Source organism: Cricetulus griseus, chromosome 6 (genome assembly GCF_003668045.3).
Source record: "Cricetulus griseus strain 17A/GY chromosome 6, alternate assembly CriGri-PICRH-1.0, whole genome shotgun sequence".
Lineage (NCBI taxonomy): Eukaryota > Metazoa > Chordata > Mammalia > Rodentia > Cricetidae > Cricetulus > Cricetulus griseus.
Genome location: NC_048599.1, coordinates 114,656,976 through 114,678,257, shown reverse-complemented (window position 1 = coordinate 114,678,257; position 21,282 = coordinate 114,656,976). Strand labels below are relative to the sequence as shown.

The 21,282-nt window shown below is 40.5% G+C and overlaps 1 protein-coding gene across 6 annotated transcripts in view; it reads left to right on the top strand.

Moving 5' to 3' along the window:
- Window positions 1-6,221: 6,221 nt before the first annotated feature.
- Marchf7 (membrane associated ring-CH-type finger 7) overlaps window positions 6,222-21,282 on the top strand; it is a 43,616-nt gene continuing 28,555 nt past the window's right edge. For 3 of the 6 annotated variants that reach the window (XM_027420364.2, XM_027420361.2, XM_027420363.2), the window contains exon 1: window positions 6,223-6,396. The gene's annotated coding sequence lies outside the window, so the exon portion shown is untranslated. Of the gene's footprint in view, window positions 6,397-6,469; window positions 6,489-21,282 lie in introns of those variants that run through there. The other 3 variants (XR_003486323.2, XR_003486322.2, XM_035446130.1) reach the window with 2 other exon arrangements.

Sequence of the window (21,282 nt, the reverse complement as noted above, 5' to 3'; positions counted from 1 at the left end):
AAAATGTAAGAAAGGGGATCCAACCAAATTGTCAGAGGGAGTACCCACAGAATCTATCCGGAGCCATTTCTGCTTTTTGCCTCTTGGAATATAAAGAGGAAGTGGAGATTAAGTGTAGTTCTTATAATCACAACTAAACCTGTGTGTTATGTGTGCTCATACACGTGTGTGTCTGTGTACGTCTAGATTATATTACATGAACAGCAATTGGTTTAATCTGGTTTTATGATTCACTCCAGAAGTTCGCAGATTTTCTGTAAACCTGTGGTAGTTAGTCTTCATGTAGTTTGATGGCATTTTGAATCACCTAGGAGACCAACCTCTGGGCATGCCTGTAAAGGTATTTCCAGAGAGTTTAGCAGAGGTTGAGGACACACTCTGAAGGGAGCTATCATCATTTCCCTGCCCCACCATAATGTCTTCCTGGCCATGATGGAGTAACATCCCAAATTGTGACACAAATTATACCATCTTAGGGCTTCTACTTCTGTGATAAAACACCATGACTAAGAGGAACTTGGGAAAGGACTTTAGCTTATAGTTCCTCATTACACTCCATCACTGAGGAAGTCATGGTCAGAGGTTGAAACTGATGCAGAGGTCATGGAGGAACACTGTGTACTGGCTTGGTATTCTTGCCTTCTCACAGCACCCAAGACACTAGTCCAGAGGTGGCACCACCTACACTGAGACAGGCCTTCCTACATCAATCATCAGTCAAGAATATGTACCCCTGCCATCCTAGAGCCTTCATCTAGTAGCTGATGGAAGTAGAAGCAGACATCTATAGCAAAGCACTGAGCCGTACTGGAATAAAGTTGTAGAGAGGGAGGAGGGATGAGCAAAGGGGTCAAAACTGTGCTTGAGAAACCCACAGAAACAGCTGACCTGACCAAGTGAGAGCACAGGGACCCCAGTGGTAAAGCTGGGCAACCAGCATTGGACCGAACCAAGCCCTCTGAATGTGGGTCCCAGTTAGGAGGCCTAGGCAGTCTATGGGACCTCTGACAGTGGAACCAGAATTTATCCCTAGTGCACAAATGGACTTTGGGAGCCTATTCCCCATGGAGGGATACTTTCTCAGCCCAGATACACGGAGGAGGGCCTAGGCCCTACCCCAAATGATGTGGCAGACTTTGATGATCAACCATGGAAGGCCTCACCCTCCCTAGGGAGTGGATGGGGGTGCAATGGGGGGGTCTGTGGGGAACATGGGAGGGAGAGGGAACTAGGAATGATATGTAAAATAAGATTGTTTCTAAATTTTAAAAAAATGAAAGAATATGCACCCCAGGCTTGCCAACATTTTATCGATTGAGGTTTCCTCTTCCCAAATGACCCTAGTGTTTGTCGAATTGACATAAAACAGCACTATCCCTTCTTTTTTCTTTTTACTTCTGTCAGATATTTGTTACTGCAACAAGAAAAATAGTGGATACAGGATGAGACATGAACATTCTAGTGTTTCCCAGTCATACTATCTCATTCTGATTCTGGAGGAAGAAAATAATCAAGGCCAAGTGATGCCTACTTTACTGTGCTGACAAGACTTGAGTACCCAGGTATACACTCAACACTTATCTGGTAGATGCTGTGGAGGAGTTTTGTAGTTGTGGTTAACATCTATGACCTGTTAACTCTAAGTGAAGATGACTCTCAACGCTGTACATGAGCTTCATCCAATCAGCCTCAGAAGAAGTGAGGTTTCCTAGGGATGAGGAAATTCTCCCTACAGATTGTCAAAGACTCCTGAATCTAAGTGCCAGCCTGCCTTATAAATTTTAAACTTGTCAGCCACCACAATTGTATTAGCCAACCCTTAAAGTAAATCTCCTGGTAAGTGACAGATAGTGTGTGGTGTACGACTGCCCATGCTTCTCTGGAGAACCTTGACTAATACATAGACAATACATAAACTAATGGGCATGACTGTTCCATTAGAAGTATTTACAGTAACAGCTGGTGGATGCGATTTAGCCTGGATTTCCTGAACCCTAGTTGTATCATTAATAAAACATAGCTGCTTTCACTAAATACATTTTAGTTTTTTTAAGATTTAAATTTTTAATTAGGTGAGTGTGTGTGTATCAGTATGAGGGTTTGTGCATGTGAATACAATGCCCACGGAGGCCAGAGGAGGGTGTCAGATGCCCTGCAGCTGGAGTTACAGGCAGTTGTGCGACATTGGATGTGGATGTTGAGCACTCCAAGCTCTCTTAACCACGGAGCCATCTCTCCAGCCCCACATTCTAGGCTTTCAACAGTGTAAAAGGTGTGTCGTGCATGTAATGGAAACTGCACCAGGAACTGGAAATCATCCTTGCTAGGACAGGACAGATAGTCTGGAATAACTATGAGTGAATATGGTCTCTAATTATGAGACCTATACTAAAGTTTAAATGTGAGAGCAGTTTCTCAGGGTTGCAGGTTTTGGCATTATTTTCACATGTTCTTATATTTTTAATTATTACCTTTGGAAATTAAATTTTTTACTGCCAAAAAAGCAGAAGTCAATTAAAGGAATGCTTTAGATAATCATTTATTAAATTCTTCGTGTTTTCAATAATTGTTAAGGAAAATGAAAAATTTATGAAATCATTAAATACAAGGGTTACAATTTTGGCACAAAAGGAATTCTTTTTTCTCAAAGATGTACAGCACAGGACTTTCATAACATATTTATTGCAAATAAGGATCTTTAATTTAGAAAATGGGACCTACCTATAAGTTTATTTTTATTATTTTTTTTTTGTTTTGTTTATTTGAATCAGAGTCTCATAGCCCAGGCTGGCTTGGAACTCTGTAGACCAGACTGGCCTTGGACTTGTGATCCTCCTGCCTCCGATTCCTGAGTTCCAGTACTGGGATTACAGGTGGGCACCACCATGCCAGGCACTACCTATAAATTTAAATAGTAGATTGTCAAGTTAGTTGATGACCCCAGATTCCCTTCTAGGGATTAATAAGATTTTCATTTGAAGAAACTGGTATCCCCAAAAAGTACTCTAAATTTTGTTTCATGGTGGAGACATCTGTTTCTCAAAAGATTAAGATAATCTATAATTGAAAATGATCAATTTGCAAAAAGCCAACATAGAGGAGCTTCTAAGAAGGTTACATCATATAATGATGAAAAGAGAACAGGTAACTTGAAATGTGATACCCAAAAGAGAATTAATTCTAAGTAACCCAGTGGATTAAACAACAATAACAACACTTAAGCCTAAGAATAAAGGACTGTGTGACCATGGCTAGATGACAGACAAGTTTATAAAGCAGAGGGATGAAGTCAGGAAAAGCCACTAAGACTCTGCCATAGAGAAAGAAGTAAGCTAAGAAATGGAAACTAATGAGAACAGTGTTGGCAAGAGGTCAACAAAGACACCTGAATTCAGTAAGGAGATGCAGTCATAAAGGACAGATAATCAAAGAAGGGCCATGAAGGAGAACTATACAGATGAAAGGGGGCTGAGTTTAGCTTGTTCAGAAGAGTTATGCTAGAGCTCAGAGGTTAAAAGCACTGGCTGCCTTTCCATAGGACCTGAGTTCAATTCCCAGCAACCATGTGGTGACTCTTAACAACCTATAATGAGATGTGATGCCCTCTTCTGGTGCTCAGGTATACACACAAGCAGAACAGAAAATGCATAATAAATAAATCTTTAAAAGAAAAAAAGACATTTCCAAATAACTTGGGAGGGGGGGTGCATGGGGCACATGCCTTTAATCCCAGCACTTGGGAGAAATAGGTAGGCAGATCTCTGTGAGTTTGAGGCCAGCCTGGTCTACAGAGTGAGTGCCAGGACAGGCTCCAAAGGTACACAGAGAAACCCTATCTCAAAAAACCAAACCAAACCAAAAACCCCAAAAAACAAAGAATTCTGATTTCAGATGCTTGCTCTGAAATTTCAAATTGTTTGCTCTGATTATTGTTAGGGAACATATAGACACTAGTATACCTATTTATACCCATAATTCCAAGTAAAACATACAGTATCTTTAACATAGCAAAATTTCAGTAATTATTTGTTGACAATGATAAATTACTTAAAAATTCACAGCAGGGAGTAAGTCTCTCTCTCTCTCTCTCACACACACACACACACTCACACACAGACACACACACACACACACACACACACACACACACACCCTAACCATTCTCAAAGAAAACATGTCAGTGGTTTTTAGATATTGCCTAGCATTAAATAAAAGTTGCAATCTGGAGGCTGTGAGATGGCTCAATAGGTAAAGATGCTTGCTGCCAAGTCTGATTAATCCCCAGGACTCACATGGTAGAAGAGAACCAACTCCACAAGCTGCTCTCTGACCTCACATATACTCTGGGGACAAGCACCCCCCCACACACACACTAAACATATAAATAAATAAATATAACTAAAAATTCTTAAACAGTTAACATCTGGCAGCTTTGTGAAACTGGCATCTGGTACCACACTCACCTCTCATAATAAAATCCTCAGTACTAGGAGGAGATGCAGCCATAATCTGTCAGGACCAGCACCGTCCTTGCCAGATTTAGGGCTTCTGTGGAGAGGTTTCCACTACCAGGTTTGACTACTACAGCTCAGGAAAATGGCATAGTCACTCCATTTAACACAAAACAAACTCAAAGAGGTGTTTAAGGAACCTACACAACTTTGTTAAGTTCCAGAAAGAAAAAAAAAATGGTGGTTTAGACATGCAACATAACTGTGAGCAATTTCGGAATGCTTGCTATGTCCTAGGAACTGATATATCACCTCATTTAATCCCTTCAACAACACCATAAAGTTTAGGCAGGCTTGTGGATCAGGGCTAACTGTAATCAACAGGAAGAAGCCTGGATTAAGGAATGCTTAGCAAGGCTAAACAATTGCTGTAGACAGAGGTACTAAGAGACAGGGCTGAGATTTGAACCCAAGAGTTCTGATTCTTAAGGGTGTTATACGTCCAATCAAACAGAATGGAACAATTAATTTTCTCAAATGGACAAATTAATCTCCTCAAAAGTAATCTGGACTTAATTATATACCCTACCAGATACTTTGTCTACATTTCAACACCCTAAAAGGCTGATGCCTGGGTGTCAACTTTAACAAAATTAAAACAAAAAAACCGGAAGTTTGTACTAGCTAAAATTTATTACAGTGATGAGTGGAGAGCAATGAAACAGAGATGATTACTGACTGATATTCAACTTTGTTCAGATGAAATGACACATCCAAATATATGGATATACATGTATGGCGTTTCACTTAGTGGAATTAATTGGATCCAAGGGATTATTTAAAACAACCACCACAACAACAAACCTAAATAAAAGCAAGTGTCTTGACTATGCTTCCAAGTTTCAGCAAGAACTTACCGTTAAAGAACTTGTGCTTGGTACATCATTCAAACTGCCCCTAATCTGGGGCTTTCCCACAGTCCTTTGTTTATGTTAGTACTCCCTTACATCTCAGCTTACCACACTGACAGCGGCTTTGAAAGTTTCCTCTCAGATTCCCCAGACTACGTCACAGATTTCCTCGCTCTTTCTAAATAAGTGCACGTCTGCTGCAAAACCTGTGGCTGCGCTCTCACAGCTTAATAGCATAATTTTTAAGACAGAAAGTGGCCGTAAAAATATACCCCGTCACTAAAACTTATCTACTCCAAGGAAACTACCAGAAGGAAGGGTGTAGGAATCAATCAGAAGGCTGAGGGTGGAGGGAGAGCTGTCAAATCCTACAAGGTGGGCAGGGACGCGCCAGGGGAAGCTCGAGGGGGAGGTGGGAGAAGGCAGTGTTTGACGCGATTCGGTGAAGAACAGTCACTGCGCCACTTGCCAAGCGCAAAGAAACAAAATCCACCCACGCAACCAGCCGGGCGGGACCCGGAGCGGCGGGCCTGCAGGGGCCCGCGGCGGGCGCGGGCGCGGGAGCGGGAGCGGGACTGAGGCGAGCGCCGTGCCCCTCGCACTCCGGGCGGCGACCAGCCCGCCCGGCCTCCCGCGCTGCTCCCGGCGCCCGCACGCCCGCACGCAGCCGACCAGCTGCGGCCGCTTACCGTGGCGCCTGGCAGCTTCCCCCGAGGCGGACCTCAACGGCTGCCGCAGTCAGAGCACCACCCCGCGGCGGGGCACGTCTAGCCCGCCCGCAGCTCCCGGCTCCCCCGCAACGCAGACGCTCTCGCGAGAAGCGGGCGAGAGCGCGCAAGGGGCGGGGGAGGAGGAAGGGCGGGGCTGCCAACGGCGGCGGCCACTTCTGCGCCGCATCCGGAGGGGCGGCCGCCATTGTGCTTCGTCGCCGACTTCTCTGTTGCTTTAGCCTGAGACCGAGCACACCGAGGAACGAGTCGGCGGCGTGGCTGCGGCGAGCCCGACGCTCCCTGCGGTGTGCCAGCTGGCAGAGGGTAAAGAGCGGCGGCGGCGGCGGGCGGCGGTGGGGAGGGGAGCACTGAAGTGCGCCCCCCCCCCCGGACCCTGGGAGCGGGGAGGGCGGACGGTGCGTGTCTCTCGGGGCTCCGCCGCGGCCTGGGGCGCCGGGCGGCGGGAGGAACCGGTTCGGGCTTGGCCACCCCACCTGGGATTTCGGCCAGTTTCCCAGCCCCTCGGAGTCGGTGATGGTAGGCCTCTGCGTGGCCCCGCACCGTGAGTGGCGTGACACGGGCATGAGTGGCCAAAGATGGCTCTTTGAGATTTCTAACCGGGGCGAGCGAGAGGTGTAAATGACCGACTCTAGACATGCAAGGTGTGAGTAGTAAAATGCTCTCTCATCTTGAAGAAACTGCGTAGTGAAGACGAAGAACGCACGCGCGCGCGCACACGCACGTACACACACACACACACACACACACACACACACACACAAACACACACACACATCGAAACCACTACAATGAACACTCCTTCCGTCCCACAAAAGTAGATGTTAGTATATTAGCTGGGAGGGGGTGTGTGTGCAGCGATCCGTGTGGGTAATAAACGCATCCTCAAGACCAGTGTGAGAAAAATTTTGTAAGACCCGGCCTCGGGTCGTACACCATTTTGTAGTTTTTAAGGTACTCTGTGTATTGTTTTAAAATGCCCCTGTTTCTTACTCCCTTCTACTCCTTTTGTGTTCAGAATGAAGATACGTAAATGAAGATGAGCTTATCGGTAAATTTCTGATGTATAAATCAAACGTTAGGAGTGTTACTAAAAAGATATTCTGTGTATTTTTCTCAGGGTAACGAGAAACGGGGTCAGTGCTTCCCTTAAAGCCCCAGTGAGTGTGAAGCAGCAGTTGTGCGGTGGTGGTGAAGCCAATTGCAGGTTCTGGTCATCATTGTGACCATAGATATTGAACCTCTTCAGATTTCCTAGTTGATTTGAGTTCCTTAACTCGAGAGATGCTTTTTTAATGAGATAGTGTGTGAAGCAGTCAGCGGGCACTCTACTGCTTCTAATACCTGCAAGTGTGAATTTTTAATGACTGCAGGCAAATGAAATTTACCACAGGTTTATAACCAAGTATTCTGATCAGAAAAAAAAAAAAAAAACCCATAAAGTTGGATTTGTGAGTTGTGTCCACATAGCTTCATGTATGTTTGGGTTTGTTTTGTTTCATGGGGTCTTGTCTTTCATGCTGGCCTTGAACTTACAATGCTACCCAGACTGAACTCTAACTTAACTCTTGCCTAAGCCTTCTGAGGTTGCTGGAATGTGCCACCAGATCCAACAACACAACACAGCTCTAGTTTTGCCCTTTCCCCCCATATCTATAGATTTTTTTCTTAATTCATTGATGGTTTCATATATGCATATATTGGAATTTAGTGCCTCCCCCATTACCTTAAGTTATTTTAAGTTCATGGGGTCAGGTTTCTTATGCAGTGTAGTGTCTCAGACATCCTAAAGCATTTACTCTGTGCGTGAGCTATAACCCCAAACCCAGGTCAAGCGTCTGGAATAAGGAGGATTGTTTTCCTACATAACTTCTTCAAAGTTTTCCCTCTGTGTTCTACCTGAAGGTGTTGGATAATCCTTGGACATAAGTCATTTGTAGCATTTCTGTCGACAGCGTTTAGTCAATTCCATATCCATGTCACACACCTCCTTCATCTGCTATATGATAAAAGAGTTGTCTACATTTTAACATATTTTAAGAAGGTAATCTTACTATGGAAAAATTTATGGAGAGCATAAAGCATTGTTTGGTTACTAGATTAGGGTTTCCCTTTGCAGCATTGAGCTTGACGCAATATCTTCCTTCTACAACTCATGGTTTAGTCATCACAGCAATGTGTAAACAACTGCTGCTAGTACCTTACTGTAAATACTATACAGAAGTATTGTGGGGGCATATAGTATGTTTAGGCTTGGAAATTTTATTATTTTTACATTCTAACCCCAGCTCCCCCTTCTTTTGCCTCCCCCCATCCCACTCCCATCTACTCCTCAGGGGATAAGGGAGTCACCAAAGTCTGGGATACCAAGTTGAGGGAGGACAAGCACCCACCCCCCACCCCCCACCACCCCCAGTTAGGCTGGGCAAGGTATCCCACCATTGGTAATGGGCTCCAAAAAGCCAGTTCATGTACTTGGGATAGGTCCTGGTCATACTGCCAGTGCCCCCCCCCAAGGAAAATTTTAAAGGGAGAAATGCCTGAATTAAACTGAAGGGTGGCTAGGATCTGCTGCTTATGTGATTTTAGCAGGTGACAATTCACTTCCCATAGCTGAAAGGTAAAATGAAAGGAGGTTAGAGCTTGACATATCTTAGAAAGTTAGTGCCCTGTGCTGTGGAATGGAGAACTGTTGTATCCAAATAAAATTCATCTTCACATTATCTCTGTTGACAGATTCTTCTATGTGTGTCAGTGAGAAACCTGGAAATACTTAAGTAGAATGTATACGCTTGCATCAAGCCACATTTTTAAATAACAAATTAAGTAATAAGTAATGAGCTATTAAACTATTAGATCAACAATGAGCCAAATTAGGTGACTACTAATGTTGTTGAATCACGGAAGGAGAATTCTGTTTGAGTTATTTCATTTATCTTTTTTTGTTTGTTTGTTAAATTTGTATCATTAGTAAAATTACTGGGAGTGAATCCAAAAGTACTGAGCAGAAATGATAAAATTGCTTTATAAATTAAGAGTTGACTGAGAGTTGATGTCTGATTTTAATTTTCTACACTGACGTGAACTTAATGTGGTCAAAGCTGGTTTTACCTGTTCTCAAATATATTTCCTGTGACTACTGGTTAGACTAGATAAGTTTGAACATCTGGTTTTAAAATCACCTATACTCTGCACCCATTTTTTTCCATAGCTGTAAAAGAGGATAGGCTTGTAAAAGCTAGGAATCCTGTATTTTTGACTCTACACAAAACTCAAACGGTGTTTAGTTGCTCAATGAAGATTGAATTGTGACAGCAAATGCACTTCAAAGAGAATAGGTTTATTCTATCTTTGAATGCTGTTGTGCTGATAGAAAAATCAGTTATACTTCTTGATGCTGCTGTTAAATTTTTGCCTTTTGAAAACATTTAAGAAAACCTTAAAAATAATTAGGAATACCTTAAGTCTTTGTTAGCTAAGTATCAGGAGAGACTTTTCTAAAAGGCTGTAGAAGTTGTGTGTCAAAGGACTTAACCTCCTTTGACCACATTTAGCTTCCCTACCTCTTAGTGGTGTTGGTTGATATTTGGATCTTGTTATTCCGAGTGATCTTTTATGGTGTGATGTTTCAGGGTAGTATCTGAGGAATGAAAATGGAAACTACAAGACTTAAGGCTTTTTCAAATAATACAGTATCACTTGCAATGCACACCTACATTCAAGGAATAGAAAAGTTAAAGTTGGCCATGTCCTGTCCAGACCATCTACATGGCATTGCCAAGATAAGTTCATACTAGGGCATAGGAGAAATTTGTAGCCGTGTTTTATAATTTGCCGAAGATTTAGGTCATTTTAAGAATACACATTCTTTAAAATGCCACAATTGCAATTGGCCTTAAAACAATAGAAGAAATGGTAAAGAAATAAGTTTAATCAAGTAATGATAATTTTTTAACATTATTGATTGGTATGTAGAAATTAATTTTCCCTACTTTTTGTATGTTTAAGAATTCAATAGGAAATTTAAGTCCTACACACCAGGTGATCTCTCTTTTATGACTGTGACCTCATCTTAGTCTTTATAAGCACTACACTTTTTAATATTTACTTTGTGTGTAGATACTAAGGCTGTAAACGGCTATTTGTTTGTATGTGTTGTATGTGTATACATATGTGGGTTCTCAGAAGCCCATCATTTGTGTGTGGAAGCCAGAGATCAATAGTTGGTGTTGTAACGTCTTCCTCTGTCACCCTCCACCTTGTTTTTTGAGATAAGGTCTTCAGTCTATAAATGGTCATGATGTAGATTGGTTCGGCGGTGAGCCCCTGGGCTCTTCCTGTCTTTCTTTCACAGCACACAGGTGCATTACTATAACCTGCTTTGTATGTGGGCGTTACAGATCCCAACTCAGGCTTTCTTTCTTGAGAGGAAAATACTTTACCCACTGAGCAGTTTCCCCTTCCCTTATTTGTTTTTGGATATAGGGTTTCTAGCTCAAGGTGGCCTTAAGTATAGAAGGATGACCTTGACTTTCTGATACTCATCCCTTTACTGCATACTGAGATTATAAACTAGGATTGCAGGGAGCCTCAGCCACACCCAGCTTTATGTATTTCTTCATGCTAGGTAAGTATCCTGCCACTTGAGCTATATTCCTAACCCCCCAATTGAGCAATCTTCACAGCCAACAGGAGTTGGGCTGAGATAATTTTTTTAGATTTATTCATGTATTTTGCGTGTATGTGTATATACACATGTGTGTAGGAGTCCAACAAGGTCAAAGGGGGCATCAGAACCCCTGGAACTGGAGTACTAGTACAGATTATTGTGAACTGCCATGTCGGTACTGTGTAATCAAACCCAGTCCTCTGTCAAGAGCAGTAAGCAGTCTCATTGAAGGGCCATCTCCAGCTCCAAGTGAACATTCTTAGTTCAGAGAAACTATTAAAGTAACTAGGCTTGTAGAAGTTTCTTTGCAGAGAATGGCTTGTATATAAACCTGAGTAATTTTTTTGGTTTATCAAGACAGGTTTTCTTTGTGTAACAGTCCCGGCTGCCCTGGAACTCACTTTGTAGACCAGGCTGGCTTTGAACTCACTGAGATCTGCCTGTCTCTGCTTCCCAAGTGCTGGGATTAAAGGTGTACACCACCACCGCCCTGCTCCTGAGTCTTGCAGTCTTTTTATTATATAATAAAGACAAATTTCAAATAATAAAGCCAACAGACTTTCTGAGTTATTTATGTGAAATTTCTAACCCTGGTGTTATTGTTTCATAATAGCTAGCTAGTATTGGTTCAATATGTGCTATGTCAGCAAATCTCATAATACAATTTGGAAAGTAGTATTATCACCATTTTGTAGGTAAAAAAAAACTTAAGCATTAGAGACTAAATATAGAATCATACCACATATAGAGATCTTAAAGCTTACATTTTACCATTTTTCTGCAAATTGTCTGAAGTTGGCTTGTACTAAAAATCAGGTAGTTGTCAGTTTATTCCTTACAAAACTTCAGCGTCTTTTTGGAAGAAAGTAGTAAATGAATTTTACTAGTAAATGTGTTAAATGCATTTGTACTAACAAATGCATTAAAATACAAGAAAAGATTTAGGTATAGGAAACAATATCTGTTGATATGGATAGGTTGGATTTTTCTTTTGTTAGTCTAGTATTGTGGTTAGTGTCTTCTGTGACTTGACATACCTGAATGAAATGATTATTAAATTAATGAGACAGTGATCTGCAGTGTTGTGATAGGAGAGGAAGCAGATTCAAAATTTAGGACCAGGCTTAATGTGACACAGCTTGTAGCTCCAACTATGGAGGCTGAGGTAGGAAGATCACAGTTGCAAAGCCACTCTAGACATTTTAGTGCCATCTGTCTCAAAAACAGTAATAGCAACGTTTTTTGGTTTTTGTTTTTCTTTTTGGGGAGCAGTGTCTCACTATATAGCTCTGACTGGCATGGACCTAACTATGTAGACCTGTTTAACCTTGAACTCAGAAGCCAGCCAGCCTCTGCCTCCTGAGTGCTGGGATTGAAGGTGTGTGTCACCTGTGCTTGACTAAAATAAATTATTTTAAAAATTACAATTTAAGGCTTATTTCAATGGTGCAGTGCTTGCCTGGCATGTGTGAGGCCCCAGTACTGTAAAAAAGAAAGAAAAACAGCTGCTTCTGGGTTGTACAATTACTTCTCTGCATTGTAAATTCACAGCTTTTCAGTCTTGGTTAAGTGAAAATCCAAGTTTTATATTGACACACAGCTTATGGTAGATGTCAAACAAAATTGTCCTCCTAACAGAACTTCCTTGCTTCAAGTGTTTTCTATTACTTAGAAAAAAAATTGTGTGTGCATGTATGTTCGTTTGTGTATGTCTACAGAGACCAGGAGACGTTGCTGGGTTCTTTGGAGCTGGAGTTAAGGCATTTGTGAGCCACCCTCCAATGATGTGGGTGTCTGAATTCCAGTCCTCAAGCAGCAACTGCTGAGCCTTCTCCCTATCTTCTGTTTTGGTTTTTGATAGAATGTCTGCTGTGTTGCCCGTGCTAGACTGGAATTCATAATCTTCCTGCCTCAGCCTGAGTGCTGGCACTGTAGGCATGTATTATCATTCAAAGCTTCAGTTATAGTCCATATTTTATTATTAAAGGTAAGTTGGAAGAATAGTGCTAAGTCTGACCAAGTAGAAGGTATAGTACAGATGGAAAGTATTGTCCTACTATGTTCAGAACTTCATTAACAACATTAGTCACTTCATACTACTTAGCTATTTTTGTTTGTTTGTTTGAGACATCTCTCTGGAACTCACTACATAGACCAGGCTGACTTTGAACTTAGATCTGTCTGCCTCTGCCTCCTGAGTGCTGGGATTAAAGGCATACACCATGACATCCGGCTGTTATTTATTCAATTAAGAATTACATTTTACACTGGGTGGTGGTGGCGCATGCCTTTAGTCAAAGCACTCAGGAGGCAGACGCAGGTAGATCTTTGTGAGTTCGAGACCAGCCTGGTCTACAAGAGCTAGTTCCAGGACAGCCTCCAAAGCCACAGAGAAACCCTGTCTCAAAAAACAAACAAAAAGAATTACGTTTTACTTATTTTGTGTGCTATATGTAGGCACCTGTAGAAGTCAGAAAACTTTTTAAGTCAGTTTCTCTTCCACCAGGTGATTTCTGGGAATCAAACTCAAGATCATGAGGCTAGGCAGCACATACTTTTAACCTAAAGAGCCATTTCGTAGGTGCTGCCACAGCTTCCTCCTATTGCATGTATTGGGTGTGTCTGTATATTTGTGTGCATTGTCGATTGCCTTTGTAAGCCAGAAAGGGTATTAGTCCCTGGAGTTGGAGTTACAGAAAGTTGTGAGCCACCCAGTGTGGATGCTGGGAAGCAAATTTGGGTCTGCTACACGAATAGTGTGCACTCTTAATTAACTACTGAGCTTCTGTCCTGCCCCCATTCCTTGAAACCATCTTACCTTGTACTTTCTTGCTCCCTGCTCTCAATCTCAAAAAAGGAAAACATTAAGATTCATTTAGTCCATTAATATTCTAATTACTTGCCTTTTCCTCAAGTTATTAGTTTTTTTTTTCCTTCTTTGGAAATGTGTATCAAATCTGCCTTCTCTTGATTTCATTTCTTCTCTTTGGGTCCTCACTTAACATTGTCTTGGAGCCAGATTCTTTTCCTGTAGCCTAACTGGTTGCCTAGTTAGTTTTTTGGGGGGGTGGGGTGGAAGGGTTGTTTTTAACTGGGCTTGTTTCAGAATTGTAACTCCTAAACTTTATAGCACCAACTTGCCAAAAGTGGGGGTTGGGCTTCCACAAAGGCAGTGAAATTAACTTTTTATGGTTGTTTTTCAAAACAGGGTTTCTCTGGAACAGCCAGCTGTAGCTGTCCTGGAACTTGCTTTGTAGACCAGGTTGGCCTCGAACTCACAGAGATCTGCCTGCCTCTTGCCTCCCGAGTGCTGGGATTAAAGGCTTGCATCACTACCACCTGGCCTGAAATTAACTTTTAAATTCTTTTTAGTATCACAAAAAGTGTAGAAATTATAAATGAGCCTATTAATGCTAAACAGAGATAAAAGTTTTGTTGGAATACTATTTTGTTTCTGAAAGCTCTAGAAAAGCATTGGAGGGAGAGGTCCTAAGTACATACATTTGATCAGAGGACACCAGTGCTTTTACAATTGGAAGTAATCTGCTTTTTGCATTTTATTACTTTCAGAGCTCTTCCTGGCTCCTATCCTGTGCTTTGCACTGCACCCTTTGTAATTTTTTCTGGCTTTTATTAAAAATTCTTTGTGCATTTTTTTTTTTTTTTTACTTTTTTTACTTTCATTCCTCAAAAAGTCAAATACTACCTGTGAAGTTGTCTTCATCTTTTTTGGAGTTTTTGGCACTTTGGTGTTTGCATAACATTTTGAATTTAGTTTTCTTTTTCTTTTTTTCAACTTTTATTTTGTGTTTGTGTAACAGGACATCTTGTGGGAGCCAGTTGTTTCTTTTCACTATGTGGATTCTGGGGATTGAAGTCAGTCTTCTCACTGGCCCACATTTTGAGGGTTTTGTAATCATTATTTTCAGCCTTCTATGTAGGTGTGATATTAATTATCCTAGTTTGTATTTGTGTGCTCTATTTCTGCCAGGGTGGAAGTGTAATAGCATTGGTTTAATTTGTAGTTGAGTCTAAACCTTAATACTGCTTGTTTGCCTAAAACCACTGCAGTAGTAGATTGCCCCGCTTTGTCCTTAGAAATCTCTACCTAGAGGGCTGTGTGGTTTCTCTCAGTATTACTGTATCAATCTTAGGAATTTTTGTTTGGTTTTACCATCTTATTTTGGGTGTGTGGTGCAAGTGAGCCACAGACTGAATCTGAAGTAAGGATTGCTTGTGGGAATTGATTCTCTTCCTTGGACCATGTGGGTCTAAAGGGTCAGTTAGGCTTGGAGGCATGCCTGTGTTATCTTGCTGGTCCCAACCTCAGTTTTGGTTGGTTTGTTTTGAAGGTCCTATACCATAAAAGGATCTCAAAGGCTGCTTATACCTTTCTCAGCAGTAGACTACTTTTTCGTTTTACTAACTGAAGCAAAATCTTATTTAGGGAAACATTTTTCATCTTAATAGTGCTTCTGTCTTAGATGGGCTCTCTGTGCCTGATTATTTGAAAGGAGAATTTCTCAGTGTTTCTACTCCTCTTCCTATCTTGTGTCCATTCTGGAGTCCACAGTGCAGTCAGATTTCATGTAAGCCTCTGTCTTTTGTGACAGCTGATTTGTGGCTTAAATTGGTGGAAGGGCTTATCTGAATGGGTTTCATAGACCCTCCCCAATGTCCACAGACCTTTCTGCTGTCCATCAATTCAGAATCTTTGCAGAAACTCAGTGCTCATGTACTTTTGAAGGGTGTGGAAATTGGATAGGGTTCTTGAGATTCTCCTCTTAGGTGTAGATGGGCTCTACCTGCATGATTAATGCTGTTAAAAACCATCTCACGCACTTCCCGTGATTCACAGTAGTATACTGTTTTACTAATGAGACTTGTATTTAACAGGTAACTTGGTAGGTGGCACTTAACATCTGATGGAGACTTAATTTTTGGATTTTAATAACTGGTGATGACTAAAAGAAAATTTAAAGATTATTTACATGACATAGATGTGAATACATTTAATGCTGTTTGTGAGTATGTGTGCCTGCCTGTGTGTGTCTGTCTGTAAAGACCTTTTGGGGAGTGTATAACATACCACCAAAAGCATGAACTAATTGTAGAGAGCTCTGAAGGGCTTCCTGGGATTCTCAGATGAATAAAATTATTCACAGCAAGAGGAAGTTAATCTTTTTTAGTAGCTAGAGCAAGCTTTTGTAATAATATTTGTAATAATATACCAATATGGGAATTGGTGCACATAACTCGGTGTATTTTTCAGTCACTATTAAAATGGCTTTATATCTTAGAATAAATAATTTTATTTAGTTATTTATTTTTAGTGTTTAAGACAGAATCTCTTTATGTAGTTAGCTTGGCTGTCTGGAAACTTACTGTGTAGACCAGGCTGCCTCAAACTCAGAGATCCTCCTGCCTCTGCCTCCCAAATGCTAGAATTAAAGGTGTGTGTACCACCATACCTGGCATAAGATAAATTTTTAAAAATCTGAAAAATATGCTTTAAAGTGAGGCTACAGTAAAAATACAGATGACTTGGTAAATAGTAATGAAATAGTAGTCATAGAGCGTCTTTACCCAGAGACTTCATCTTGGGAGCTGAGAGTTGAGAACATGACACCCTCAAGCACTTACTATAAAGATTATACTTGCTTTGTGGCTCATTATGTTCCTTCTGCATTCAGAGCAATTTGTAGAGGTCAGAAAATGCAGTTCCTTGTACTTGTCAGTGCTCGCTTGTTCTTGAGGGACATGAGCACAGACTTCCTGAAGACTGCATGACTGGGGACTTCTTGTGAGCCTCTGCAGTTCAGTGTAATGAAAGTTGTAACTTAAATGCAATGTGCTCTGCCTGTTATTCCCGCTTATGCCTTTCCTTTGTCTTACAGGGTTTAGCAGTTGTTTATATAGTTTGTTCTCCATCATGCTACATCTTCCTAATACATTGCTTTCTGCTCAACTTAACCATTCCCTTGTTTAAAATTATGTTGCTCAAGTTCTATTAAATATATGGACTTTTAAAAAGTGCCTTCTAGATCTATGGTAGCCATTTTTTCAAGGACTACATTTTATTTTGTGCTATTTTTTTCTGATTTTGACCTACAACTTATGCAACCAAATTACATAAGTTTTCATCTAACACTTACATTGTCAAAATTCAATCAGTTTATGTAGTAGCATTGCCAAAAATAGTTTCATTTGGTATCAAATTCTATCTCTCGAAGGACTCTGCCTCTCTGCCTCCTCTCCAGAGGTTTCTTCTGGACAGACATCCTACTAAGTTACTTTCTACAAGAAAGAGCTAGGTATAATACAGTCAAAATAAATTATGAGAGGCATAATTAAGAATTGAGCTTTTTTAAAAAATGAGTTGTAGACTTATATCTTTTAAAGAATTTTATCTTACAGTTTGAAATCCTCATCACATATACAGTCCTTTGTTTAATATTTTTGTTGCCACCTTGATAAAGTAATACATCTGCTTGTTAAACTACTTAGGCTTTTATTTCTTGGTGCTGAAGATTCATTGATAAACTTTTAAATTTTAGTGTTCACAAGTATTTTTTCTAAATATGTCTTCTTTAAATTTCCAGTGCAAAATTTCATTTCTTTCTAATGAACAGTTTTATATGGATTTAACAAATATTCATATAGATGTGGAAAAAGCAGGTGGTAGGAAGATTCTGAGTTATATCACCATACCCTTTATTATCTAAATCTGCAGTTTTAAAAATCAGCATTGGCACTGTTGTTAATTGTCCTGGGGGCTAATTATGCTGGCATGAGCCTTTGATTCCAGCACTCATAAAGCAGAGGCAGGCAGATCTCTCTGAGTTTGAGGCCAGCCTGGTCTACAGAGTGAATTCCAGGATAGCCAGAGCTACATAGCGTGATCCCTGTCTCCAGACAAACTTACCTTGGCATTGTAATCCTAAATTAGGATTTTGTAGATTATGTGCATCTTACTTAGAAGGAAATCAGTCGTTTTCTCCCACCCTTTGCCCTGTTCTGGTCCTACTTGCTAGTTTGTGGTTGGTTGGTTTGGTTTTTACTGTTTAGTTGTTTGTCCTAGGGTGTTTTCCTTGATATTCCTAAAATATTTGTTTATACTGTTACTTCAGGATGTTTTTCATGCAATTCTTTTTGGTTATCATTGTCCTTTTCTCTTAAATTCTTTCACTTGATAGCATAATAAAATTGAGTAGTCTGTTTATACTATTCTGACTAAATATTAGCAGTGATTCAAATAGAAGCCTGCCTCCTTTCTAGATTATCACAATTTAAAAATATTTTGAATTTACTTTGTGTGTGTGAGTGTGCATATATGGAGGTCATAACTTGAAGAGAGTTAGGTCTCTACCATGTGAGTCCTAGAGATCAAACTCTGCTTGTCAGGTTTGGTATAAGGTGTCTTTACCCATGAGCTATCTCACTGGTCCTACAAAAGTAACTTTTAAGACCTTTTAGGCTGGGTGGTGGTGACACATGTCTTTAATCCTAGCACTTGAGAGGTGGATCTCTGTGAGTTCGGGGTCCACCTGGTCTACACAGCAAGCTCCAGGACAGCCAGAGCTACACACAGAAACCCTGTCTCAAAAACAGAGAGGGGGGGGAGGAGGAGAGGGCAGGCAAACCTTTTGGGCTGGTTAGAATTTCTGTTGCAGGTGGGAAAGGAAGGTCAGGTCAGTGAACTTGGAAACTGTTGGCACTGAGTGCCTCTTGTGTACCTTGTGTACAGTGCTCCAATAGCTGCTTTCTTGTCAAACAAAATAGCCTCAATCCTTGGAGTATTGGAAACAAATCAATAAACCACTTTCATTCTGGGTCAATTTGTGTGGGGGTTAGTAACCACGACCTGGAAGTAGTGATACTTTGTTAGATATATATTATAATGGTAGATATTTGTTGCAATTGAATTTGTATCAAACTGTAGACAATGCCGTTTTGTTGTGGATCCAGTAATGCAAATATATTTTGCTTAATAACACAGGACTAGAATGTATAACATTGTGCCACAATCTAGTATCATAATGAGTTTCCTTGAGATTTCTTTTTTGTAGGTTTTGGAATTCTTCAGTAGTCAATGTTTAATTTTATGGCCCCCTGATCAATAGGATGTTGATTTTTTTTTTTAAGTTGAAAATTTTCTTTTCTCATTAAAAAGGGAATTTTACCTTTTATTTTAGGTACATGGTTTTGCAATTGTACTCACCCATCATTTCTGACACATTGCCCAAGAAATATATTTTCCACAAGATGCTTTATTTCTTAGAAACTCTTCTTTTTCCTACTCCAGTGTGTCCATTTGTTTCCTAAGCTTTCCTGTTGGCAGTTCTCTTGAATGCTTCCCTTTGTCACAGCTTCCTAGGTTCTTTATGTGGTTGTTTCATGCTTTGCACATTCATTTTGGTAGGGCATGCTCTTCACTTAAGATATGGCAGTAGGGCTTTCCCTTTGGTAGTGCTGAGATACACCATCAGTTCTTCTGTTATTTGATTGGTTATACATGTCCTTAAGTGTGCCTTGTTCTTAAGCTCACAGTTATGGATTAGAATTTGTAGTTGGAGTTTCTGTCCCATCTGGTCGCACAGCTGTTTAGCCACAAATGAACACAGCTACTAATCTATGTATTTCTACATGGCTTTATCTTACCAGAGAATGCCCCGGCATCCTACCTACCCAGCAGCTACATGGTGTCTCCCTGGCGACTCTTCTCTGCCTTTCCTGATTTATTTGCATCAGTATAGAATGAAGAGACTCCAGTTATTGGTGTTTTCCTTATAATGCGAGGAAGAATCCAGTTAGTTCTCTTTATAAGTTGAATTCTCTTGCTTTTGGGATAATTGTTGACCTCTCCCAAAAAATTACTATAAGCTCTTTGCTTTTCAATACCTCAGGCTTTGTTTAATAGTTGAATATTGCCAGATTTCTCTTGTTACTTTTCGTTTGTGTGGGTCCACTTCTCTACTGGGACTGATTGTAGGCTCTTCACTTTATTTCTGTTTCTGAAATTTCACACCGAAATAGTTGTGGCTTGAATATGAAATGTCCTCTGTAGGCTCATATGTTAGAACATTTGGTCCCTAGCTAGAGCTGTGTTGAAAGGCTGTGGAACCTTTAGGAAGTGGAACCTTGCTGGAGGCAGTGAGTCATTTGGAGTGAGCCCTTTGCTTTGATAGGTTAACCTCACTTCCCTTTTCTGTCTGTTTTCTCACTGCTAATGTTTTGTGACATTAATCTCCTGCTGCCATGCCTTCTTATTATAGTGGACTGTATCCCTTAAACTGTCAGAATAGTGTCTTTCTGCCTTTCTTGTCAGTGGTTTTTGATGTTTTTATTTATTTTGTTGCAGCAATGAGAAAAGCAATACAATGGTGAAATGGTGTTACTTACAATGTTGGTCCTACTCTCTTGGATCATGCTTGCTTCTTTTCATTGTGGAGGTTGGTGTGTTTCAGTTGTAGAAAGGTATTCCTTGGCAATTGTCTTCTCTCTTACTATGACCACAATCAAATGGTAATGCTTTGAACAATTCTGGTCCTGTTATATGGTTGACCTTTTCTGCTTTCTGGGAGGTTTCCTTGGTTTAATTCAGTCTTTATGTGTGTTCCCATTCAGTATTTCTCATTTTTAAGTGTATTTCATTTAGAATCTTTATAACTCTTATAATCCTGGTTGCATATTCTCAAATATCTTATTCTGATATCTTTGAGGATGATAATCAAACCTTTTCTACCCAGTTTCCTTCTTTTATCATCTGTTTTTTTATTGTCATTATTGTTTTATTTTTGTCTTTTATATAATATCAATTCATTAAATACCTAGTTATGCTTGATGTTTGTTACTAGGAAAAAGCAGGTTAGATACCTTCGATAACTAGTGGACTTGGGGGATAGAATATTGTTGGCTTGAGCTAGGTTGATTTTTGTCTGTTCGTCCTCCCTCCCTCCTTCCTTTCTTCCTTCCCTTCTTTCCTTATGCTAGGGATCAAACCAGGGCCTCATGCATGCAAGCATGCCAGGCAAAGCACTCTTATGTTGAGCTATACATGGTTGCCCTGTTCAATTTTTGAGAGTATGCCAGATGTTACTATTTAGAAATCTTAACTCTGATTTTTGTTTGTTTCTGTTTAAAAACTTTTTAGGTCTGTTTTATGTGTGTGGGTATTTTACCTTCATGTATTTATGTGCATCATCATGTATGTGCCTGCAGATGATTGTGAATTGTCATGTGGGTGATTGGCTCAGAACCCAGATCCTCTGCAAGAACAAGCCCTCTTAATGGCTAAGCCATCTCCTCTCCTGACCTCTTGTGTTTTTTAGTAATTTAAGAATAGAAAATTGTAAATCTCCTGATAACATTGGAGAAATGGGACCAAAAAAGAGACTTTGGTTTCAATATCAAGTATATATAGACTTTCTTATCAGGCGGTGGTGGTGAATGTTTTTAATCCCAGCACTTGGGAGGCAGAGACAGGTGGGTCCCTGTGAGTTTGAGGCCAGCCTGGTCTACAG